General features: G+C 38.4%; 1 long non-coding RNA gene across 1 annotated transcript in view; it reads left to right on the plus strand.

The window, feature by feature from the left end:
• Positions 1-26489, plus strand: part of LOC129486129 (uncharacterized) — a 324309-nt gene that overhangs the window by 242581 nt on the left and 55239 nt on the right. Inside the window, exon 4 of the long non-coding RNA XR_008658864.2 lies at positions 19299-19423. This is a non-coding gene — a long non-coding RNA (uncharacterized lncRNA). The remainder of the gene's footprint in view (positions 1-19298; positions 19424-26489) is intronic.

A 26489-nucleotide genomic window follows, 5' to 3' on the forward strand; every position in this document is an offset into this window, starting at 1 on the left:
AAGCTGGAAGCCATAATCCTCAACAAACTAACACAAGAACAAAAACCAAACACTGCATGTTCTCACTCATAAGTGGGAGTTGAACAGTGAGAACACATGGACACAGGGAGGGGAACAACACACACAGGGGCCAGTCAGGGGGTGGGGAATGAGATGAGGGAGAGCATTAGGACAAATAGCTAATGAATGTGGGGCTTAAAACCTAGATGATGGGTTGATAAGTGCAGCAAGGCACCATGGTACATGTATACCTATATAAAAAACCTACATATTCTGCACTTGTATCCCAGAACTTAAAAAGTAAAAACTTCCTAGACTGTAATTCACTTTACCTATTTCCCAGACCAATGGCCATTTTTCCTTTTTACCCTAGTAGTAATCAAAAAGTTGCACTAAAAATTATGGTTTTGTGTAATGAGTATATGTAGAAGTTAAATTTGTAAGTCCAGGAAATAGCAGAGTTCAAATACCAGCTCACCCACTCCCCAACAATGTGACTATATGGAAGTTGTTTTGCCCCTCAGTCCCTCAGTGTCTTTACTTATAAAATAATAAATAAAAGACCAATAAAGCAAGATCTCTGATCAAGACATTTAGAAGCTCTAGAGTGAGGGAGAGGGGAAATCTGATGGAGGATGTCCTGGTAGCTATGGCATTGACTGTGTTTGTGACAGGCAGAAGAAACTCATTTTGAAAGCTAAGGCAATAGATCCAGACTGTAAAAGGTTGCAATGCTATTATCCCCACTATTTGCTGCCTGTGTAACCCTGGATGAGATGCTCAAACTTTCTGTGCCTCATCTTTGAAATGGCAATCATAGGAATATCTATCCATAGAATCGGCATGAAGATTAACTAAATCAAAGCCCTTAGAAATGAGGCTGGCACTTTGCTATAAACAACAGCTTTTGTTAGTTGAATTTTATTTATTCATATGCCATTCATTTGTTTAAAAGTTTTAAGGTAGTTTTTGCAATGACATGCGATGCCTCTGACTTGGACCTCTTTTCAAAATCATGAAATTCTGTAGCTCATTACCCACTAAACATTCTCATTTGCAGGTCTTGCATTGTAGTTTAGATGCCCCAAATTGAACTTGCCTTATTTGTAAGGCCTCATTTTCTTCTGTAGATTTCTTTACCTCAGTTAATAGTAACCCCATACATCCAGGTGCCAAGACCAGCTCAGTCGGGGAGACCCTAACCCAGCGGTGCTAGAGGAATTAAAGACACACACAGAGAAATATAGAGGTGTGAAGTGAGAAATCAGGGGTCTCACAGCCTTCAGAGCTGAGAGCCCTGAATAGAGATTTACCCACATATTTATTAACAGCAAACCAGTCATTAGCATTTTTCTATAGATATTAACCAGTCATTAGCATTTTTCTATAGATATTAAATTAACTAAAAGCATCCCTTATGGGAAACGAAGGGATGGACCCAATTAAAGGAATAAGTTGGGCTAGTAACTGCAGCAGGAGCATGTCCTTAAGGCACAGATCGCTCATGCTATTGTTTGTGGCTTAAGAATACCTTTAAGCAGTTTTCTGCCCTGGGTGGGCCAGGTATTCCTTGCCCTCATTCCCATAAACCCACAACCTTCCAGCATGGGCGTTAGGGCCATTATGAACATGTTACAGTGCTGCAGAGATTTTGTTTCTGGCCAGTTTTCGGGGGGCCTGCTCCCAACATCCAGGTATCCAAACTAGTTCATGTGAATCCTTCTAGACTTTTCTCCTTACCTTCACTCTTAATATCTAAATAGTCACTGCATTCTTCTACTTTTTCCCTCGTATGTATCACATTCACATACCCATATTTCAAAGAGTGAGTCCTATGAGGGCAGGGATCATAGCTCTCTCAAGTGTACTCATCTGCTGTCATATAACAGTGAATCAGCCTGCTCTTGGCCATCCTGCCAGGGCCTAAGAGATTAAAGCCAGAGCCTGAAACAAACTGAAGGTCTTCTGACCCCTTGAACTGAGAATTTTACCCCAGTCAGGCTTTTCTTATCCAAACCAAATCATGTCCTTGGCCACAAGGGAGAGAGTTGGCAGGAGGTCCCTTGAAAAGAGCATGTTCTCGTCACTGCAGCAACAGATCCTCTCCACTGCTATACTCAAAGTTGGAGAGAGAGTCTACATGCTCGTGGTGGCGATTTGTATCTACAGGAACCCTGAATTCCCTTGATTTTTACCTCCTTGATACTTCTTAAATCCAATCATTTCTCTCCATTCTCATGGACTCTGATCTAATCCAAGGTAGCATGATTTCTCATCAAATTATTGCCACAACCTCCTCCTCATACTCCAGCATCCTCTCTGGAGATCCCAAAAGCTCTTCATGCTTTTTGTTTTAAAATAGGAATTTACCTATGCTCCATCTTCACCTAAAACCCTTCAGGGGGTTAAAATAAAATCCAATCCTTTGCAATACTGACATAGCCCTGCATCTGGATTCTTAGCCTTATCTCTGCCTCTCTCCATATTTCTCCTTATTCTCCAGCCAGAGGACTTTTTACCTCCTTTCCAATCATGTTGGATCTTCATGAATGCTGTTACTTCCTTCTGGGAAGCTTTTGCCCAAATCCCATTACTTTAAACCTTAATCTTCAAATTTCATTTTGCACCCATACCATTTCTTCACAAAGGCCTTCCTTGACAACTTCCTGGCATCTTCCAATACTCCCTACTCAGTGATTCTCAGCTTCTGTGTGCAAAAGAATGACCTAAGGAGTTCTTTCTGTTTGTTTAAAAAATAGTTTCCTAAGTCCCATCCCCAGAGTGTCTAGGGGTAGATCCAGTCATTGTGCATTTTTACCAACAAATATCCTTTGGGGTTTCTGACCAGGTAGCTCTCAGACTGCGCTTTGAGAAGCTCTGAGTGATGTTGACTTACCTTGCTATATAGTGTCAGAATACCCTTCTTAATGTCTCCATGGAAATGCACATTGCTCTTTAAATTACTTTTTAAAAGTCTGTAGTCCCGGCTCAGTGCTTTATTACTAGGGTAGGGTTGCAGTTATAATCTTTATGCCCATAGCATAATAGGTATTTAATATTTGTTAAATTGATCATTATTTTGTGGAACAATAATTTATAAAGAACAATACAGATGCTCCTCAACTTATGATGGGGCTACATGCTGATAAACCCATCACAAGTGGAAAATATCATAAGTCAAAAATGCATTTAATATTCCAATGAATCCCTAAAGTCAAAAAATCATAAGACAAAACATCTTAAGTTGGAGACCGTCTGTACATGTAAACCAAGCAAACCAGAGCCTTGAGAATAGTGTATCCCACTGCATCTAGGTACCATGCTTGAAATCTTGGGAAGCTCTTGACTTTTGAAAAATGGCTACTCAGCTTGCTAAAGCTCGTTTATTTCATCTGCCTCTACGTAGGTCCCTCCTTCTCCTCTGCATGCCCTGGTGACACTTAAGCTTTAAGTGAACAGTGAGGTTCCTGCCACCTTCCAGGGCTCTGATGAGCTGTCAAAACAGAAAACTCCGGGGACAAAATGCTGCCACCAACAAAAAAACAAGAGGCTCATGGTGATCCAAGCACTTCACAGCAGTGCTGTGCTTTAAGGGGTCAGCCTTTATGGGTGAAGGATGGTTGATGTTTAAAAAAAAACAAAAAACCTGAATCAGCATTCTGAAGGCTTCCTTTCCAAGGAAGCATTTAGCTAGGAAAGTACTGAGAAAGATACACTAAGTCTCAAACATGCTTCAGGTTACCAAGAGACAGCACTTCTCCCAGGTCATGCTGTCACCATGATAGGGTAGAAAGTGTGAAAGGCTCAGAAGATCTGAGTTAAAAATCCCGAATCAACTAAGGTATATGGTAGTAGTTAGTGAGTGGACAGTTAGAACCACTGAAAAATGAAGGTTCCTGAGTCCACCTCCATAGACTGTAATCCAGTGTAAAGCAAGGCGCCTGCTAAAAGTCCATTTTCAAAAAATACTTCCCCAAGAAATTCTAATGCTAGTAGTTTTCAGACCACATATTGAAAGACTACTGTTTGGACTTGGGCAAGTCAGGCACTCTCTCTGAGCCTCAGTCTTCTCATCTACAAAATGGAGATGAAAATTTCCCAGGATTGATTTAGGAAATCCTGAATTTTGTGACAGTCATAAAGTACTCTAAATATATGGAGATTTTGTTATTAGAATTACTGATAATAGTGTTAATGTCAGGAAATGTATGAATTATAGATGACTTATAAATTATGTAACCCAAGGGAATAGTTAACAATTAGAATTTGAAGATCTACTTAATTTATGAGGGACAAGACACATCTGTCTTAATTTATGTTGTATCTCCAGTGCCTGCTGTAGAGTAGATGCTCAAAAATACTATTGAATAGGAAAAGAAATGCTTTCTCTTTGATAACTAGGGGATGATTTACCACTCCCTCAAATGCCTCCAGAGGTTTATTGCCCTTTCCTTCACCAAGATCAGCCCTGAATATGGCAAAACTTTAGGAATCTGCAGGGACACTGACTTTGGTGACTCAAGACCCTTCTTTACTGTCCCAGGTCTGTGGAGTCACCTGTGTTCTGGATTTGTCTTCTGGAAACACTCAAAATATAGAACCACGTACTCAGGGCTGAGGAGGATTTTCTTGAGAAGTATCTCCTTGAAACTGCTTTTGCTCTTTGTAAAAAAAGAGACAGAGGATCCCTAGCTGAGTGTCAGAGATAACCTACAGCAATTCTCTGAGGTTATCAGCTTCTCTTTCCCCAGCCATCCTTTTATGCTTACCCATACTCTGGCACCTGATGAGCCCACCAGCAGAGACAAAATTTCCCAACCCCGACTTGTGTTCAATAAAAGGCCCCATGTCAGGTAGGAAAAACAGAGAAAAATCACGTGGGTGGCTTCAATCTGCAGAGGCAGAGCTGGGAACCTGCTGACTGCAGCAGGAGTGGCTACACTGCCATGGCAATGAGCAAGCTGATCACTTCAGCACCATCACTCACTCCCTAGCCATGGCCTTTATGGGAACAAAGGAAACACATGTCTCTCCCAAGGGCTTTGATATTAATACAGGGGCTGCTTTCTCTACAAGATGACTAAATTTATGGTCTATTTTAGAGTTATGTTACTATCTTTCAGAGGTTTTCTTAAAATCTCAAGGAATCAGTTAAACTCCAGCTAATTCTGTTGTAAGAAAAGAATATTTCTTTCCTTTTAAAACTCTGTAGTACTACTTATATTCATTTGTAAATATTTACTGAATATAAAATTAGAGAAATATTCTCTCCTCAAGTCTTTACAGTCTAAAAATGAAATAAGACATGAGCAAAAATCACTATGATGAAAAAAAAGTATGCCCTGGGTAATGTTCTGTAGACTCTTTGCATTCACGGATTTAATATTCATAATTTCAAGAATTCAAAAGTTCCTGCAGTGGCCCATGGCAGTATAGAACTTGAGAAGATGATTGAATCCCCTATAGGGTAAGACTAGTATGTGCAATGAATTGCAGCATTGGTAAATGAACTAAGTTGCCTTCCCAATACCTCTGCTTCAAGGAGGGCTTATTGCTTCCTATTCACTGCCATCTACATAGTAGTTATCAGTAAGCATCAAAAGTGTTGAAACATTTTAATTTTAGAATGTTGAATTTTATGTGGAAAATGATAACATGGTTCTTGAAGATCTCATAGTCACTTTCAAATATCAAGGTAATGTTGAATGTTAAATTTAGTGAAGGTAGAAGTTCATCTTGTTAGGAAGGGAAATGTTGGAGAGATACTTTATGGAGTAAATGATATTGAAATTGGCTTTTAAGGGTAAAAACATATAAAAATAAGGCAGAATTTTCATATCCTGAGGAAGAGCATAAAAATTTGAAGATATTAAAATGGCAATGATATACCACTGTATATCTATTAGAATGGGTAATATTTTAAAAGATAACAATACCAAGTGCTGGCAAGGATTCAGGACAACAGGGACTCTTATTCCTTGCTAGTGGGAATGCAGAATGGTACAGTCACTTGAGAAAACAGTTTGTCATTTTCTTCCAAAGCCAAATATAGTTACAATGCTGAGGTTTTTCCAACTGTCTTGAAAACTTATGCCCACACAAATGCCTGCACATGGATGTTTAGGACAGCTTTCTTCATAATTGTCAAAAACTGGAAGCAACCAAGATGTCCTTCAATAGGTGAATGGTTAAACAAACCAGGAGATTCATACAGTACTGGATTATGATCCAAAGTATAAAATAAAAATTAATGAGTTCATACTTACATAAATAAATGGCTGAATAAAGATTTGAGGGAGAAGAAACAAATCCCCCATGCAGAAGAATTCCAAATAGCCTATGTAGATATTCCATCCTCAAGGGGTGGGAGCATAACTTCCTACTCCTTAAGCATGGACTATACATAGTGACCTTCCTTCCAAGGAACAAAGTAGGGAAAGTGTGAAAAAACATAACTGTATAGTACAGAAATCTAACCAACACTTCATGTTGATAGTATGTACTAATATGATATGATGCAAATGGCACTTTACCTCTGTGGTCCTCTTCCCAGAAAATCCCATCACCCCAGTAAAACTATGAGAAAAATAACAACCAAATTTCAGTAGGGGGCATTCTATAAAACCTGACTGGTATTCTTCAAAACTGTCAAAGTCATCACAAAGAAAGAAAGTCTGGACCAGGTGCAGTGGCTCACGCCTGTAATCCCAGCACTTTGGGAGGCCAAGGTGGGCAGATCACTTGAGGTCAGGAGTTCGAGACCAGCCTGGCCAACATGGTGAAACCCCCGTCTCTACTAAAAACACAAAAAGTAGCCGGGCATGGTAGCAGGCACCTGTAATCCCAGCTACTTGGGAGGCTGAAGCAGGAGAATCGCTTGAACCTGGGAGACAGAGGTTGCAGTGAGCCAAGATCATGCCATTGCACTCCAGCCTGGGTGACAAGAGCAAAACTCCATCTCAAAAAAAGAAAGTCTGAGAAACTGTCACAGTGATAAGGAGCCTCAGGAGGCATAACACCTAAATGTGGTATTCTGGATGGGATCCTAAAAACAGAACTACCATAAGATTCAGCAATCCTACTGCTAGGCAGATATCCAAGAGAAAGGATATCAGTATAGAGAAGAGATATCTACACGCCCATGTGTACTGCAGCACCATTCACAATGGCCAAGACATAGAATTCACCTAAATGTCCATCGACAGATGAATCTATATATATATATATATATGAATATATAATATATATACACACATATACACACAATGATATACACACACAATGAAATACTATTCAGCCATAAAAAGAATAAAATCCTGTCATTTGCAGCAACATGGATGGAACTGGAGGACATTATATTCAGTGAAATAAGCCAGGCAAAGAAAGGCAAATATTGCATGTTCACACTTATAAGAGGAAGCTAAAGATGTGTAACTCATAGAGGTGGAGGGTAGAATGGTGGTTACCAGACGCTGGAAAGGGGAGAGGGTCAGGAGATGAACAGAGGCTGGTCAAAGGGGAACAAAAATACAGTTAGATAGAAGGACTAAGTTCTCGCATTGGATAGCGCAGTAGGGAAATTATAGTCAACAGTAATTTATTGTATATTTCAAAATAGCTAGAAGAGAAGAACCGTAATGTTTCTAACACAATAGAATGATAAATATTTGTGGTAATGGATATCTTAATTATCCTGATTTGATTATTACAAATTGTATGCATGTACCACTACATATGTACCCCCAAAATATGTATAATTGTTACAAATCAATTAAATATATTTTAACAAAGAAAAAGGGCATTAGGTAAAACCTGAAGAAATCTGGATAAAGTATGGGCTTTAACAATAATGTATCAATATTAATTCATTCGTTGTAAATAAAAAGTACCATATTCATAGAAGATGTTAATAATAGGGTGGGATATGGGACTTCCTTGTACTATATTCTCAACTTTTCTGTTAAGAGTTTTTAAACCCTTTTAAAAAGAAGAGAAGTATCTGAGGAACAGTAAAGAGTTGGGCTGGAACAAGGACTGTGTATAGTGGAATGGTGGGAAATCAGGTCGGGGGATCATATCATAGAAGGCATTAGGTGACAGATAGTGGAGGTTGACTACACAAAACCACATTTACAACCCGTTTCTTTGCCCAACGTCTCCCTAGAGGCTGGAAAAATGAAAAACTTCTCTCTCCTTGAGGGATGAATAAATTGCACAGTTATAATAGAAAATGTCTTAGGAAAAGCCATCTGGGAAAGTTCTTGTTTTCCTGAAAAACGGGTTAAATGTCACTTTTGTTACCATTTCCACTTTCTATGCCTCGAATATTTACATGCTGCCTGGTTGTACAGCCACGGTCTTATGGTCATAAAGCTATAAGGGAACATGCTAAGGATAGTGAGAGTAAACATAGAGATTCTGTCTTTGATACATCTTTGCACCTGCTGGGTCACGATTGCTTCCCTTTCAGCATATTGTTGTATGACCTAATTGAGCATCTTTATTGCTTAAACTTCTGCTCATAAAGCATTTTGTTGGTTGAATCTGAAAGTATCCCTAATGGAAAAATATCTGAAGGCCAAGGTAAAGCGATAGGATTTCATTTACTAGAGAGTGGGAAGCTCATCTGGACACTCCATTTATTCACTCCTTCATTTGTCTCTTGTCATTGAAGCATTTAAGTTTTCCAGTTTGACCAATGTAATAACAGTCTACTATGTGCCAGTCACAGTTCCATGTTTTAGGGATATACTGGGGAACTAAGCAATGTCTCTTTACATAGTTTGGGGAAACAGATACATTAACCCATTAAGTGCTTTTAAATACTAAGAAGAAAAATGAGGCTGGGCGACAAAAGAGTGATGAGTGTGGTTTAGAGCAAATTCACATTTGACAAGAAGCCTAAATAAAATGAGGATGAACACTATGTGTATGCTAGGGAAAAACGTCTCCACATAGGGGAACAGCAAGGGCAAAAGCCTTAACATGCTTGAGCCATTATTGTGTTTGAAGAACAGCAAAGGGATAGTGGGGCCAGATCAGAGTGAGGTAAGATGACAGGTAGCAGAAAATCATGTCAAGCAAAAAAATAGAGCCAGGTCACAGACAGCCTGTAGGTCATGGGAGGGCTTTGGCTTTTACTCTGAATGAGATACAAACCCACTAGAGCCTTTCTGAAAAAGAACTAAAATGATCTGACTGACCTTTTAACAAAAATGGAGAAGGGGATGTCAGTTGGGGTTATTGCCATAGCAATAGTCCAGGCAAAAGTGGTAATTTCAAGAGGAGTGACAGTAGAAATAGTAGGTATCAGGTAAAATCTAGAAAAATGCTTTTGTGTATATTTCATCTTGTAAACTAAATTGCAAGGTCAGAATGAACAAGGAACATATCTTAAGCTTTCTTCACATCTTTCTTAGTCCTGGCACATCATGTATGCTCATTAAATATAGATTGAATAAAGGAATACAATGTTTAAAGGAAAGCAATTTTTAAAGGGAAAAAAAAACGAGGAGGAGGAAGAAGTGGATCTTGGCTTGGAGGATGGTCAAGATACCAGATGTAGGGACTGTCAGGACCTATTCTTCCTTTGGAGCCCATCTGGCCAAGCATTCAGAAATAGCCCCTGCACTTAGAGCCCAGCTCAGCCACACTTGACTCTGTATTTTTCACGAAGCTATGCCTATGCCTACAAGGGGTGGGTACTAGCTGAAAGGCTAAGTGAAAACAGCTTGGGAAAATCTTAGTTGCGAAGTGTCAGCAGATACAATCCCCCAGCACTTAGTGATTCACAATTGCTTTAAATTGTGGCTGAGAAAATGTATGATCAAGTTCCCTTAAGTGTGATTTGCGAGGGTTATTTGGGGTCAATCAACATGTTATTCTGCAAGGCTTCCTTCTCAGGCACAATTCCTATTTTGTTTGATGAGAGGTTTTTTTTTTTTTTTTTTTTTTTTTTGAAGGCCCTTGGACATGATCTCTTATTATGTGGATAATCAGCAGAACCTGCTCATCCCTTAATACAAGCAACTGAAACCAACAGTCATAGCAGCTAAGATAAACTCATAGCTTTACTATGGAGCCCATTAACTGGGTAGAAACTACATCCTGGGGTCATAGTTATTAGCCAGTTAATGACAGTGATAGTCAAATCATTACATTTACATCTGATGAATAGGGATAAGCTTTCTTTGGTTTTCAGCTCTCAATTTTTTCTAGCGCTTTAATATTCTAGGCCGTAGAATTTCCAAAGTTAAAAAGACAAATATCCTCCCACCTATCTTGAAGAGAAACAGTGAATAAAATAAGTAAAGAATTATGTAAGTTTTCCTAGACTGTTCCACCTTACCTTCATATCTGTCATCTTTATATTCTTAAGGTGCTTATATCGTATTGGAGGCAGAATTGAGACTAGAACCAAGTTGCCTGACCACTCAACTGTGGAACTCTAAATGCACAATTTAACACCTCTAAGGTTCAGTTTCCTCACCTGTTACCTGAGGGGATTGGGCTAGCTCAACTTCGAGCTCTCTAATGAATCTTCTGTACTATGCCCCCAAGACTTTATTCTGAATGACAGAAACATATCAAAATGTAGCCTTCTTGTGTTCTCTCTCATGCCATTTTGTGAATCTGATGTGTTGTCTTATTTTTCTTAATGGCTTCTGCATTGAGAAATTTAAAATACTTGTTAAATATTGCAATGACGCTTCTCCTCCAGTGGTAGACACAAGTTAACCCACAATATATTGCTTTTGGTTGATTTAATATTCAAAAATACGTATTTTAAGCTAGTTTTCCATTTTGTTTAATGAAGGACTTAGGCTTTCATTGGAGCTACTTAGACTAGGATATAGCATTTGCTTTATCCTTTGTTTCATTGGGCTTTATGGATATGGCATTTTTTATAAACTGAAGTTCTGTGACAACCTTACTTTACTGGTGCCAGTTTTTCCACCAGCATGTGCTCACTTTGTGTCTCTGTGTCATATTTTGGTAATTCTCACAACATTTTAAACTTTTAAATGATATCTGTTATGGTGACCTGTGATCGGTGATCTTTAATGTTAATAACTGTTTTGGGACACTACAAACTGTGACTATAGGAGACAACAAACTGTGTGTTCTAACTGCTCTATAGGTTGGCCTTTCCCCAACCTCTCTCTCTCCCTTCTCCTTGGGCCTCCCTATTCCCTGAGACAAGAATATTGAAGTCAGGCGAGTTAATGACTCCACAATGGCCTCTAAGTGTTTAAGTGAAAGGAAAAGTCACATGTCACTCACTTGAAGTCAAAAGCTAAAAATGATTAAGCTTAGTGAAGAGGGCATGTCAAAAGCTGAGACAGGCCACAGCTTGACCTCTTGTGCCAAACAGCCAAGTTGTGAATGCAAAGGAAAAGTTATTGAAGAAAATTAAAAGTGCTACTGCAGTGAACACACAAATGATAACAAAGTGAACAGCCTTGTTGCTAATATGGAGAAAGTTTGAGTGGTCTGTATAGAAGATCAAACCAGCCACAACATTCCCTTAAGCCAAAGCCTAATCCAGAGAAAGGACCTAACTCTGTCCAATTCTGTAAAGACTGAGAGAGGTGAAGAAGCTGCAGAAGAACTGGAACCTAGCAGAGATGAGTTTGTGAGATTTTATAAAAGAAGCCATCTCCATAACTGAAAAGTGCACTCTGAAATAGCAAGTGCTCCTGTAGAAGCTGCAGCAAGTTACCCAGAAGATCTAGCTAAAATAATAGATGAAGGTGATTATATGAAACAACAGATTTTAAATGGTGAGGAAACATCCTTCTATTGGAAGGGGATGCCATCTAGGACTTTCATAGTTACAGAGGAGAAGTCAATGCTGGACTTCAAAGGACAGGCTGAGTCTCTTGTAAGGGCAAATGCAGCTGGTTACTTGAAGTTGAGGCTCATGCTCCTTTAGCATTCAAAAAATCCTAAGGTCCTTAAAAATTATACTAAATCTGCTGAGTGCAGTGGCTCACACCTGTAATCCCAGCACTTTGGGAGGCTCAGGTGGGCAGATCGCAAGGTCAGGAGTTCAAGACCAGCCCGGCCAACATGGTGAAACCCCATCTCTACTAAAAATACAAAAATTAGCCAGGCATGGTGGCACATGCCTGTAATCCCAGCTACTCAGGAGGCTGGGGCAGGAGGATTGCTTGAATCCAGGAGGCAGAGGTTGCAGTGAGCCGAGATTGTGCCACTGCACTCAAGCCTGGGTGACAGGCAAGACTCCATCTCAGTGGGGGGGGGGGGGAAGAATTATAATAAATATACTCTGTTTGTGCTCTAGAAATAAAGCCTGCATTACAGCACATTCATTTACAGCATGGTTTACTGATTATTTTAAGCTCATTGTTGAGAACTGCTCAGAAAAAAATTCCTTTCAAAATGTTACTGATCATTGACAATGCACCTAGTTACCCAAGAGCTCTAATGGAAATTTACAAGGAGAGGAAGTATAGTGTAAGCATAACTTTTATATGCACTGGGAAACAAAGAAAATTGTATGACACACTTTATTGCAATATTCACTCTGTTGCAGTAGTCTGGAACGAAACCCACCATATGTCTAACGTGTGACTGTATAAAAAATAAAATGTGATCCACATATATCATTGAATGGTACAAGTATTTAGAAGTCTTATGGCTTAGAAATTTCTAAAAACATTAGAGAAGATTAAAATTATTTTATTAATAGTGAACTTGCAAATTCTCTTCCCTCACCAAGAGTTATTAGCCCAAATATGAACACATGTGTTCTGTACTCAGGCACTATACAAGTTGTATTACTGAGAGATAAAGTTTTAAATGTATATCACTATTAACAGGCACTTAGGTTTATTTATCACTGGCTACATGTACAGACCTACTAAGTTGCAAATGGCATAAGATACATTGGGAAGAGGACGACAATATGATCATTGCCCTCAAGTATCCTGAGGTTAAGACTACCAGACTAAATAATTAGAAAACAGTGTAACTATATAATCAATACTTGTTTTGAGTACTGGCAATAAATGCTATGGTGTTTTCTGAGTGTGTAGAAGAGTTAAGGAAGGCTTTCTTGGCATTGGAAGACCTTGAAGCTGGCATGAGACTTGATCAAGTAATAAGCAAAGCAAAGGAAGGACACCCAAGGGCAAGAAGGCTTTATTTTCAAGTTTATTCTTGCACCTCTTTAAAGAAATGTCTCATTAAGAAAACTTATGAAAAGTGTCAATTGTTTTCCCAGTTTACTTCCTACTCCACTTTTCAGAATGCAAAGAAACAGGATTAGACTGATGTCCAGTTCTCATGACTTATTCAGTCCAAGCCACCACAATTGCAAGTGCCCTTCAACCACAACCTCACTCAAAATGCCAAGAGAGGAACACTGAACATTCGGCTTTTGTCTTACCCTCTTCTGAAATTGCTTCTTTTTTTTTCTACCTAGCCTTCTCCTGCCTCATACTCAAAGATGTTAGGATCAAAGGGCCTTCTCAAGCAACAGAAGGGTTCAGCTGTGCATTACACGAATCAAAGGGACACACAGAACACAATAATCCTTGTGTCCCCCCAACTTTGTGACATTATCACCTAGGTAGATATTTGGGGGCGGGGATGGTAGAACAGAGGAAGAAATAAGATGAAAAGAATAGCATTCTTTTTAATGTAGAAGGATTCTTGTCATTACTAACACTTGTTGACTTTTTAACTGAAGCAAAATTATAACCGTATTTCCGGGGTTACCCTCTATCATCTCTCAAGCCTTGTAAGTAGGTACCTTTTTAGGGCTGCTGAGAGAATGGTATGTGAGATTCTCCCAAAGTTATGTAAGGTTTAAGGGTAGAAGGGAGAAACTACATGTGTGGATCAATCCAATTTCCCTGAAGTTAAGGAAGTTTTAGTGGCATAGGTGAAGACAAATTTGCCTCATAGAGTGCTGCAACCTGGAGACAGATAACCTTCGGCAGATTACAATCACTCTCAGCTTCACTGTGCTTCACAGCGATGTCAGTACCCATCTCACAGGATGTCTGTGAAGACAGCACAAGAAATGCATTGTGCAGGGCCCTAGTATATAGTACTTCATGAAATGTTAGCTGCTGCTGTTACTGATAATTGTGCGTGTTTAGCATCTTGCAAGAAAATGCCAACAATATGGGACTTGGAATCACAAAACCCTGCTTTTAGTTTCAGCTTTGGTAATAACTGCATGGAATTGGGTTAGCAACTATTTACATGAACTCAATTTTTTAAAATAAAACCTAAAAAATGAAGAATACCTCCTTTTAGCTTTACCTCATGGATTTGTTTAGAACTTCAAATAATGAGCACATTTGTGCTTTGTAAACTGTGAAGTCCTTTCGAATTGTACTTGCTTTATCCTCGACCGCACATCTAGCTGAGCCTGGGCCCATACAGCCTTGGCCGCTTTCCCAAGAGTGTTTCCTATACCTCCTTCCTGGAAGTCTGACCATGCCCAAGGCCCCAGGAACTTCCCCGTGAAATGACTGATTAAAAGTGCTCAGTGATTCGCTTGACCAACTGCATGCAGTATTGCATTTGGAAGGCGTGGAAATCTAATCGTATTTTCTGCCTCAAGGGACTGAGCAGCTCCCAATAAGATTTTCCTGAGTGTGTCTCTGCAGCAGCTGGTGGGAGTGACATGACTGGTGAGACTGATACAGCCTGGGGCTCAGGGCAGGTAGGAGTGGTCATGTGGGGAGAGGAGAGCACAACCAATGGGAAGCTCAGGGGAAGGTCCTCACTGTGGCTTGCTGACTGTTTTTCTAGTTTCCAGGGTTGTGTGTTACAGCTCTCTGAATGGAGACCCATTCTGGCAGAATGGTCAACAGCCCGCCTTGCTAATGAGATAGATAGAGGAAGTTAAATTCATTCCCCACAGCAGAGTTGGGGGAGTCAAAATATACATTTCAGCAGGTAATTGAATTCATTCCACAATGTGGTACTTCTTGCCACCTTAGTGAGCTAAGAGCCCATTACCTGCTCCTAAGGGAAGACAGGCAGTTGACAGATGTAAATTGCTTTGTCTGGTTTGATTTGCAGCATCAACTGCTCCAGAGTGGTAGCAGTCTTCCCTTCATATTAGTTTATCTTTGGAAATGAATTTCCTAACCTTGACCTGAACCCCATGAATACTTTCAAATCAGTGGCTGCCTTCAGTTTCAAACTTACAACACAGGAGAGAATAATTCCTAAGCCCAAAACTTTCTAAAATGCCTGGTTTTAAAGGATAGGAGTTGGCTTTCAAAGGCAGTGTCTTACTGTGGGCTGCCATGATGAGTCAGCTCATTTTATGACTAATCCACTTATAATACTGCAAGCGGCCGAGCTGTTCTGAGTCTCGGCACATTCCTCTTTATTAAATCATGTCACTTAGAGGCCAAGAGCTCTACTGAGTGTTCAGGGGTGACCATAATGTGGGAGGAGAAGAGGAAGAAAGGCCAAATAGGGTGGGAAGCCTCTGACTTGGACTAACCCCCACCCGCAATTGTAATCAGAGCTGCTCAACTTTCATTTGTTCATTGTACTGTGGTATCTCACTAAGTTTTCTGTAAAAAAAGGATTCTACTCCAGGGACTGTGATGTGATGAGAATTTTTTTATTAATTTTTAATTGACAAATAATAACTGTATACTTATGCAATACAATGTGATATTTTGATCTATGTATACATTATAGAAATAGTCACTCAAGCTATTTAACATATCTATCACCTCAGCAAGTTATTGTTTTGTGACTGAGAACATTAAAAGCCTACATTTTTTTCATGGTAAACTTTATTTCAATAGGTTTTTAGGGAACAAGTGGTATTGGTTACATTAATAAGTTCTTTAGTGGTGATTTCTGAGATTTTGGTGCACCTGTCACCTGAGCAGTATACACTGTACCCAATGTGTAGTCTTCTATCCCTCACTCCCCACTCCCACCCTTTCCTCTAAGTTCCCAAAGTCCACTATATCATTCTTATGCCTTTGTGTCCTCATAGCTTAGCTCCCACTCATCAGTGAGAACATATGATGTTCAGTTTTCCATTTCTGAGTTACTTCACTTAGAATAATGGTCTCCAATTCCATCCAGTTTGCTGCAAATGCCATTATTTTGTTCCTTTTTATGGCTGAGTAGTATTCCATGATATATACAAACCATATTTTAAAAGTTGATTTTTTAACAATTTCAAAATATACAATGCAATATTAACTGTGGTCACCATGGAGTATGATAGTTCACTAAAACTCTAGTCTAACTGCAACTTGGTACCTTTGGATCAACATCTCCCTTTTTCCCATCTCCTTTCCCCTCAGCCTCTGGTAACCTTTCTACTCTGTTTCTATGAGATTGATGTTTTTAGGTTCACCATATAAGTTAGATCACATAGTATTTGTCTTTCTGTGCCTAGCTTATTTCACTTGGCATAATATCCTCCAGTTTCGTTCATAATGTCATGAATGACAGAATCTTCTTTTTAAAGGATGTATGTATCCCATTATGTATAAATATCACATTTTCTTTACTAATTCTTTCATTGATAGACCCTTAGATTGCTTTCCTATCTTACCTATTGTAAATAATGCTGAAATAAACATGGGAGTACAGCTATCCCTTCAACATATTAATTTTTTAATGTAGATACTAATGATCTTTGACAGTTCTCTCTCAGTAGCATCTATTGTACTTTCAGAGTTTTGTCTGGGTCTGCTGAGTCATAGGCACATAATGGCAGAGTGAAAAGAATAGTGCACAGGGATTCAGGAGACCAGGCCACTGGTGTCCTATTCCTGCCCCTAGTTATCCTGTAACCTTGAGGAAATCCCATCCCCTTTCTCAACCTGACTCTCCCCCATTGGTCTCTAGGTGTTACTCTTCTGCCAGGTCTGCCCCACAGACGCTGGCCGACTGACAGATGAAAGGAGTACTCAGACACAGGTATGCAGTGTAAGAGCAGCTAGGGTACTGCCGTGCTCTAGTGGCCAAAGTGCAGCAGCCCCGAGAAGCTGGAGTTGCTTGCATTTACTCAATGTAGGCACAATGCCAATAGCCTGGAGCAAACACAATCTGTTGGTAACATTTATTGTGCCCCTTTCAGGGAACATCAAGCATGTGTGGATGACCAAAGGTCAGCTCTTGGTCAATGGAAGTAAATAAGCTCGTTTAAGACAAATTCCCCTACATTCCCTTGTATCTATCTACTCCTTGCCCTCTGCCTCAGAGTTAGAGAACAGCTGCCTTCAGCTATTCTCCCCTGAAGCTATGCAGAGCCTTGTGACCTTTCTGAAGGCCTGCTCCTTTCTGCCTCTTTCTCTCTGGTTTCTCCCACCACTCTCACCCATCTCCTACACTATTCTATGGCTATTCCCATGTGTGTGACTATGGCATAAACAAGACTGGCTTTGGGTTATGTGTAGTTCCTGGTACCCACTATAAAACTATTAATCTCTGAAAAGTTATAAGCCCCTGATATTCACTGCCAGATATCAATGATTTTTTACACTTTTAATTTATCAGTAGCAGAGACTACTTTTTAAATGGAATCTCACATGGAAGCCCAAATCTCTAGCACAAGAAAATGAAGCCACTGTGTTTGGGAGAAAGGTTACAGCAACTGGCTACTCTCTCTTCTTTTATGATTCCTACAGTGATCCAAGAGACATCTTTGGGGGAAATCTGGAACTATCTGGAATGTGTTTTGTAAATGATTGGACTAGATGTTTTTCATAGATTTATGAATCTATGAGGCAGTACACTAGAATCAGAAAAGCATGATGTCATTAGAATGTCTATATACATCAATTAAGAACTCATGTATGTGGTATGGCAGCCAGGGACATATGCCATTTGGATCACTCTTAAGGAACTTGCTATTCAATTCTAAGAAATACAGTGAGCTGATACCCTCCAAATGTTAGGACCTTCAGGATCTGCCCCATCCTTCCAGCTGATGCCACATTCCTCGCCTGCATCCCCAGCCAATGACTCAGTATGATGGGGTTATCAGAGTTTGGCCATTTTTGCCCACTGTGGGTTACCTCTTGGCTCTGTGTCTTCCCATTGGGTGGTCCAAGACTTGTTAGATTTGCCCAATTCTATTTCCTCCACTTTTTTATCCCTCACAAGTATTAACATTACAACCACAGGTAACCTTTTACATCACTCTATAAAGCTTTCAGATGACCAGAACAATACTGAATAGCACAGTATTGGTTTATTACAATAGGCATGAGACTTCCTTTCTACTAAAAACAAATGAGAGAATGAGGATGAGAGTGAGTGAATGAAAGGGAGAGGAAGAGGTCAGGCATTTAATCATAGTATCTGGCACGTGATAAATGCTTGATAATCATTTCTTTTTTTGTCTGTACCTTATTAGCTGTAACCTGCTGATTCAACACTAAGGCTGGCCAGCCAAGCTCCTGGATTCTTCAGGTGGTTGGCTAAAGTTATCTTTCTCCTGTTTTCAGTTAAGTCATAATTATCACAGGTCTCTACACCAAGTCCTCTGGGCATACATTTTGACTTTGGTACTAAGGACCTTTCTTCCCCCAGACTCTACTATCAGTACCTATATCCCTTATTCCTCTATTGTGGAATCAGTTGTTAGTATACTGATTCCTGTTCTGCCCTCCTTTTCTTTAACTTATACACCTATCCATCAACAAATATCCTTATTAACTGTGATGTACAAAATGTCATATTTGCCACCATGGTGGGTAGAAGTCTCATTTAGACATTAATTTTGGCCTCAGGGTACTTATAGATGGTAATAGATTCCCATAAATTACATTCATACTTTATTATAGTTATAAATACCTGTTAGGAGTATTTATAAGAGAAGTTCAGATGATGCTCAGTTAATACTCAGAGGATAAAATTAAAATATATATTTATATACATATTATATATAAATATATATATATATTTCAAAGTTTCAATATCAGATGACTTCTGGGAGAAAGTTGCATTCACAATGGGGCTAAGATATTAAGTCATTAGCGGAAAGCTGATCAATAAGCCAAAATAATATGAATTGCCATATGAATCAATCATCCCTTACTCCGTCTCCCAAGGTGGCAGTCAAGGGGCAAAGTACAGATCATAGAACTGAGAAATGTCTCATTAGAACCTTAATCTATGAAGCCAAAGTAGACGCAAATGCCAGGAAAATCATCACCATGATGCACAGGTTTTTAGTCGCACAGGGTTATCCTCACACACCATCAGCACAGCCTTCAGACCACTGAGTTATTTCTGAAAATCTGTCATATGTTATCTTTTTCCAGATGGTAGTCTGAAAGGGACAGAATGAGAGAGGGAGCTGGAGAAAGAAATGAATAAACACGAATGCATCTGGAGAATGAGGCGTCTTGGAATCTGGAAAGTGAGGCATCGTGGAAGAGAGATGAAGGTAAAATTTTAAAGATAAAGAAATTTTTAAAATTATACCCTCACCGTGAGGATGAGTTGAAAGGCACAAAGACACATTAGTTTGGATTTCTCCATGTAACCCAAGCATAGATAAAAATAACGAAAGAGGCCAACTCCACTGTATATTCTGAGAGCTCCACGTATGAAGAGTTGGGATTGGGACAGAATATGAGGAACGGAGGAAGGAGTGACTTCTAGTTCTTTTTATCAGTCCCGATAAAGGAATAAGAGAGAAACAAGACTTAAGTGGGCCCTGTCTTACAACCTCTAGAGATAAGCACCGTAAATTAAAACAATCTTCCAGAGGCCATATTAAGAGATTACAGAATAAGTTGGTGACAGGGTGTGAAGCTTACTTCTAGAAGATGGGGTGGTGGAAGGAGAGATGAAGAGTGGGTTAAAACAGATGCTTAAATTTAGACTGACAAGTATGTGTAAGTGTCATTTTATCTAAAAGCAGAATGGACTAAATGACATCAGGGTTGTTTTTTGTTTTGTTTTTTTCTTTCAGTGTAATAGCTATTTTACAGGTATGTTTGCCAGCTTGAAAGTTGAACATTAAGGTATTTCAAATCCAGGTCTTCATTTGCATATGGACAAACAAAAGCTAAAACAAAATCCCCCAAATATATACCTTGGGTTCTTGGCTTCCCTTACTACTATTTCTCTCTTGCAGTGGATATAGGCAAACCCTGTGCTTTTAGTCAGCCAAATATTTTGGTTCTCTGAACTACTCTAAACCAAGCAGTGTCATTAATTTGACTTGGGCCTGCTTTGGGGAAATGTACTTTTCTGTTAACTGTGGGCTTTCTTCCAGAGTTTGGGAATGTGGTTCAAACATTATCACTGGTGTTACCTAAGTTCAGCCCTGGAAAGCTATTTTGGAAACTGAAATACAAACCTAACTTCATAATTATATAGAACCCAGAGGCTGTCCATATTTTATGATTTGAGAGAAATTTGGATTAGGAGTCTTTTACTCTCTGGCCTGGAAAACTCACAACAGGACAATCCTAGATGTACAGAGTAAAGAATAATGAAAGCAAAATTTGAGGCCACCACTGAGAATATTTTATGTACTCCACAATTTCATTTAAAGCTGGGGACATAAACAGTTGGCCTGCAACATGCATGGAGGTTCAGTGTTGCTTCTCTCCAACCTAGCTACAAGTAACAATTCTAAACTCACTCCCCAATATCACCTTGCAGCCCAAAATAGAAGCATTAACTTCTGACTTGTGCTTAATGCTTTCCTGCCTCCCTGTGTTCCCTTCTTCCACACCATAACACTGTCTCCCTGTTTGCAGAGTGTTCATGATCTAGCTCTACTGTGAATGTACCCTAACAATGAAGTCTTTTATAATTTTCCTAACCAGAATGTTTCATTTTTTGAGATATTGTTAACATGCCCTAAAATTGATGCTTTTAAAGTGCATCCTTTTAAAGTCAGTGGCTTTTAGAATATTCTCAAAGTTGTGCATTCAACACCAATAATTTTAGAATATTTTCATCACTCCTAAAAGAAATCTCATTCCCATTAGCAGTCAGTCTCCATTCTACTTACCCCCAGCCCTTAGCGGCCACTAATCTACTTTTTGTCTCTATGGATTTGCATATTCAGTACATTTAATACAAATGGAATCATAAAATGAGTGGCTTTCTGTGTCTGGTATTATTCACTTAGGATGTTTTCAAGATTTATCCATGTAGAGCATGAACCAGTACTCCATCCCTTTATATGGCTGACTTTCCCTTCTGTCAATTTATTTTATTTCTTAATTGATAGCCATTGAGTCATTTCCACTTTGAATATTATTAATAATACTGAGATGAACATGTATGTATGAGTTTTCATATAGGCATTTATTTCCATTTCTCTTGGGTAGACACCCAGCTAGGAGTCAAATAATCTGGATCATATAGTAACTCTACGCTTAGCCCATTGAGGAACTGCCAAACTGTTCACCAAACTGGCTGCACCATTTTTCTTTCTTACCCAAAGTATATGAGCTTTCCAGTTTCTCCACATTCTAACATCTATTGTCTTTTTTAAATGGATTTATCCTAGTGGGTATGAAGTGATAATATCATTTGGTTTTGATTTGTATTTCCCTAATGATGGTTGATGATGACTGTGTTTTCATGGCTTATTGGCCATTTGTATATATTCTTCAAAGAAATGTCTTTTTTCTTTGACTTATTTACAGCTGTGAATTTCCCTCTAAGCACTACTTTAGTTGCATCCCATAATTTTGGCATGCTGTTTTGTTTACATTCATCTTGAAGTGTTTTGTAATTCCCCTTGTGATTTTTTTCTTTGGCTTATTGTTGTTTAGGAGTATGTTGTTTAACTTCCACATGCTATTGAATTTCCCAAGTTTCCCTCTGTTACTGATTCCATTGTACTTGGAAAACATACTTTTTGTGATTTCAATCATTATACATTTATTGAAACTTGTTTTGTGGCCTAATATAGATTCTATCTTGAAAAGTATTCAGGAACACTTGAGAAGAGGATTTATCTTACTGTTGCTGGGTGGAGTACTCTATAGATACTTTGTATTTAGTTTATTTATATTGTTGTTCAAGTCTTCTGTTTTCTTGTCAATCATCTGTCTGATTCTATCCATTGCTTAAATTGAGATATTGAAGTCTCCAATTATCATCAAATTTTCTGTTACTCACTTCAATTCTGTATGTTTCTACCTCATGTATTTTGGGACTTTTTTGATGCTTATATAATTATTGTATATTTTTGGATGAATTGACTCATTATAAAATATTGCTCCTTATTTCTAGTAACACGTTTATCTTAAAGTCTATTCTGTCTGATATTAGTCTAGCCCCACTTCGGCTCTCTTTTGGTTGCTGTTTACTTCGTGTTTCTTTTTTACACCCTTTGACTGTTAACCTATTTTTGTGTTTGATGTAAAGTGTATGTCTTGTAGACAACATGTAGTGGCATCCTGGTTTCTTTTGATCCATTTTGCTAATTTCTGCTTCTTAATTTGAGAATTTAGTACAAATGGGATTACTGATAAGGTAAGGTGGGAATTATATTTGCCATTTTGTATTTATTTTCCTTATTTTTTCTTTCCTATCTCTTTCATTATTGCCTTCTTTGTGTTAAATGGATATTTTCAAGTGTACCATTTGAATCACCTTGTTTCCTTTACTACTAATTTATTTTCTTAGTGGTTACCCCAGGGATTATGTCTATGACCTTAATTTGAAACAATCTAGTTTATTTCAATCAATTTCAACCAGTATAGAAAAAATTGTTTCTGCATAGATCCAGTTCATCACCCTTCTTTGTGCTACTGTCATATAAATAACTTCTTTACACGATATACCCATCAACACAAAATTATAATTATTGATTTATGCAGTTTTTTAAATCAAATAGAATAAACCCTTATAAATGAAAATATATTTAACCTGTATTTTATATTTACCTATGCAATTTTTTTTACCAGTTATCTTCATTTATTTATGTGAATTAAAGTTACTTTCTAGTGTTTCTTCACTTCAACTGAAGGATTCATTTAGCATTTCTCATAGGAAAAGTCAAGTTAGTGAATTCTCAGTTTTTGTTCATCTGGTAATGTCTAAATTTATTTTTGAAGAATAGTTTGGTTGGATATAGATTCTTGGTTGACAGTCTTTCTCTTTTAGCATTTCGAATATGCCATTCCTCTGTCTTCTGGTCTCCATGATATCTGATGGCAAATCAGTTTTATTCTCTTTGAGCGAGCACCCCCTTTACATGATCAGTTTCTTCTCTTCTGACGCTTTTAAGATTTTTTCTCTTAGATTTTCAACAGCTCAATCAATTATTATGGGTCTGAGTATGGATCTCTGAATTCATCTTATTTGGAGTTCTTGGACATGTTTTCAGCCATTATTTATTCAAATATTCTATCTCTATCCTTTTGGGGTTACCATTGTCTATATATTAGTGTGCTTGATGGACTGCATTCCTTCAACACTCTGCCAGGCAGTTAACAACCATGATTTAGCCTTTATCTCCTCCTTCTGCAGAAACTCAAAGTTAGCCAGAAGTAAGAGCTTAGGGCTTTCTCAGGTGTTTCCAGGGTATTTTCATAGGCCCAAACATGTACACAGACCTATGTGCATGTCTGTGACCTTCTAGATTCTCTGAAATATATCAGAGCTTTTCAAAACACCCTTTGGAGTTCTTATTCCCAAGATTTCCTTAAGCTTTTTGGTTAGCCTATTATTTTCCTCAACTGTTTCCCACTTCTTCAGGAGTTAAGCTTCGTGTTAGGCTAAATAAAGAAAGTTTTGCTAGTGGGTTCTCCTAGGAAACCACCGAACAGATCAAATAATGACAATGCTCTGATAATGGGACTTTGAAAGGGTTTTTGCCCCATTCTACTCCCTTTGGTGGTTCTTAGGCTGTTGGATCTTACCATGATTACAGGCTATTTGGATTTCAAGACTACTGCGGTGCTGGTGAGGGGAGGGGATGCAAATAGGAAAAATTAAGATGTCATGAAGCTCACTGTTCATACCTAGATTCAGCTGGTTATCTTAAATATTTTCAGGATTTCTATAAGCCTTTAATTAATTTTTAGAGTTTTGAAAAAGTTAATTCTGACAATTTATGCTGGTGTTCTTACTGCTTTTATGGAGAAGAAAATTTTCAGATTGACATTTTTGTTAATATCCTTAGTCTTTCACTTTTAATGAACTTCTTCTATGGCACCAGTGAAACTAGGTAGGCACACAATGGTAAATATACATATATATATATATAACCAAAAGCAAGGAATTTAGATGACTATGGGCTCAACAGAATGTTGTAGTTAGGATAGTAAATGGAATGAGCTAGGGAGATGGGAGATGGTGGTTTGTGAATGAAATGTTTAAAAATGAGGTTATGGAGGTATTGTGGTTATTGTTAATGATAAGGTATGGGGAATGAGTAAGAGAAAAAGACTGAAGAAGGAAACGTTAGAAACAAAGGCCAAGGTGTTGAACAGTCCACTATGGTGAATTTTGACTTCACTAAGATTATTCCAGAAGAAAGTTTAAATAGGGAAAAGCAGTGAACGAAAATCTTTAAGGAATGAGGGATAATGATGAAGACGTCATCTGACAATGACGCTAAGGGGGCAACACGTATGTGAGGTCAATATAAGATTCCAATAGGTTTTTAGGTTAAAAAAATAAATAAGCATCTGGAAGTATCAAGAGCAAGGAGGACATTTACTCTACCTCAGTGCTCTTGTAGAAGAGATATCAGGGAGAAAGAACCTATAAGCAAGAGGGCTTCAGGGGTGGCCATGTCCTCAGGAAATATTCAGGTTTATATTAGAGGAAGGAGGTGACGAACATTTCTTGAAGACATCGAAGGCATGGGAAATTTGTGGGGGAAGCCCACAGGATACAGTGAGATGATTGTAGGATATGGGGAAGAAGCAGCAATACTGATATACAGAGTCATGTGGGGTATTAGTGTCTGCAACATGATGGATTCCAAAGGGGTCCTGGGTTTCTTGTGTTGCCAGTAGTCACAGGTAATGCAGGTAGGGATAGGGAGAAGAGTGCGTGATGGGGGTTTCTCAAGAGTGCAAAGAGATCTAGGGCTTAGATTTCACAGAGGTCCAGCTGAGATACCTCTTAATGAATGAATAACTCTTGCCCTGTGATGATGGAGGCACCTGGCCTCCCTTTGTCCATCAATTTCTGTTACTGTGACTGGGTTTAACCCTAATGAAAAACTCTTCACTGGCAACCACCCAGCTATGAACTCTCCTATCTATAATGTGGCATTTTGGTCAGTACTTATTTATGTTTATTCTCTACATATAAGACCAGATGCCTTTAACTAGATATCAAACTTCTGCAGCACAGAAGGCAGCTTTCCCTAAGCAAATTTTTACATTTATTTATACATTACCATCTAGTTCAGGAAGTCCCAAACCTGTCTTTTGCTGTAACATATACAACCATGCTACTCCAATGAGTGACAGTTTCTCACAGGAACACCCAGGTCTTGATGAAACATTGAAAACAGATATAACTATATAATCATAATCATGTCTTGCAAGTACTACAGTAATTACAACTATTAATTATATACCAGTAATCATTCTCTGCGGAGAATTGTTATAGTGTAGATTCTATCTGTGAAATGTAATTCTCAACACCCTAGCTGAACCTTTGACCTGTCTCTCCTTGTTCAGAAAGCATATCACAGAGTGCCATAGCTGTAGTGACAGTCATGCATATACTCTAATGCTTAAATCATTTAAAAGTGTCAGTACTTAGAGGAAAAATTATTTAAGGCCCATCTTAAAACTCTTTGAGAACATTCATGTCATAACCACTTTGAGAACTACTGCACCTGAAAAGTTTAGAGGATATATCTGAGTTCCCACAGATATTGACACATGCAACCCCTCCTGGGTGTTTTCAGTAATATACATTCTTTAGGCACTGAATTTAATATGTTCTTTTATACCTCAGAAATATTCAATGAAAACATTGTTCTTCTATTATTTTAGCTATGCAAATTCATCAGGTTTGTATTCCGGCTTCATGATTGTATATAGCTTTATGATATTGGGCAAACTGATTTGTCCACCCTCAGTTTCTATATCTTTAAATACATGTAAAGTGGTTAGAATAGTGTCTAGCACTTGGCAAGTCTCAATAAATGTTAGCTGCTGTTATAAAATTATTATACTCACAAGTCATTTTGTGATGTTGATGTCTCTTGTATAAAGTCACTAAGGTGTACTTCATAGGATATAGTATACATTTTAAGTTGCTTTATTTAAAAATGGAAAAGTTTTCAGAATCTTCTATAGTGTCTCAGAATTCTCTTGATAAAGAGAAATGTTACCTTCATTATCATTATCATTGTTATAATACCACTTACGTGGTACTGGCTTAAGCCTTTGTGACAGTCACTGATCTAAGCACTTTGTGTATACTGAGTGACTGATCAAATCCTTACAACAACCCTCTCAGGTAAGTAATATTGTTACTTCCATTTTGCTGATGAGAAAAAAATT

The sequence above is a fragment of the Symphalangus syndactylus genome, chromosome 7, assembly GCF_028878055.3.
Source record: "Symphalangus syndactylus isolate Jambi chromosome 7, NHGRI_mSymSyn1-v2.1_pri, whole genome shotgun sequence".
NCBI lineage: Eukaryota > Metazoa > Chordata > Mammalia > Primates > Hylobatidae > Symphalangus > Symphalangus syndactylus.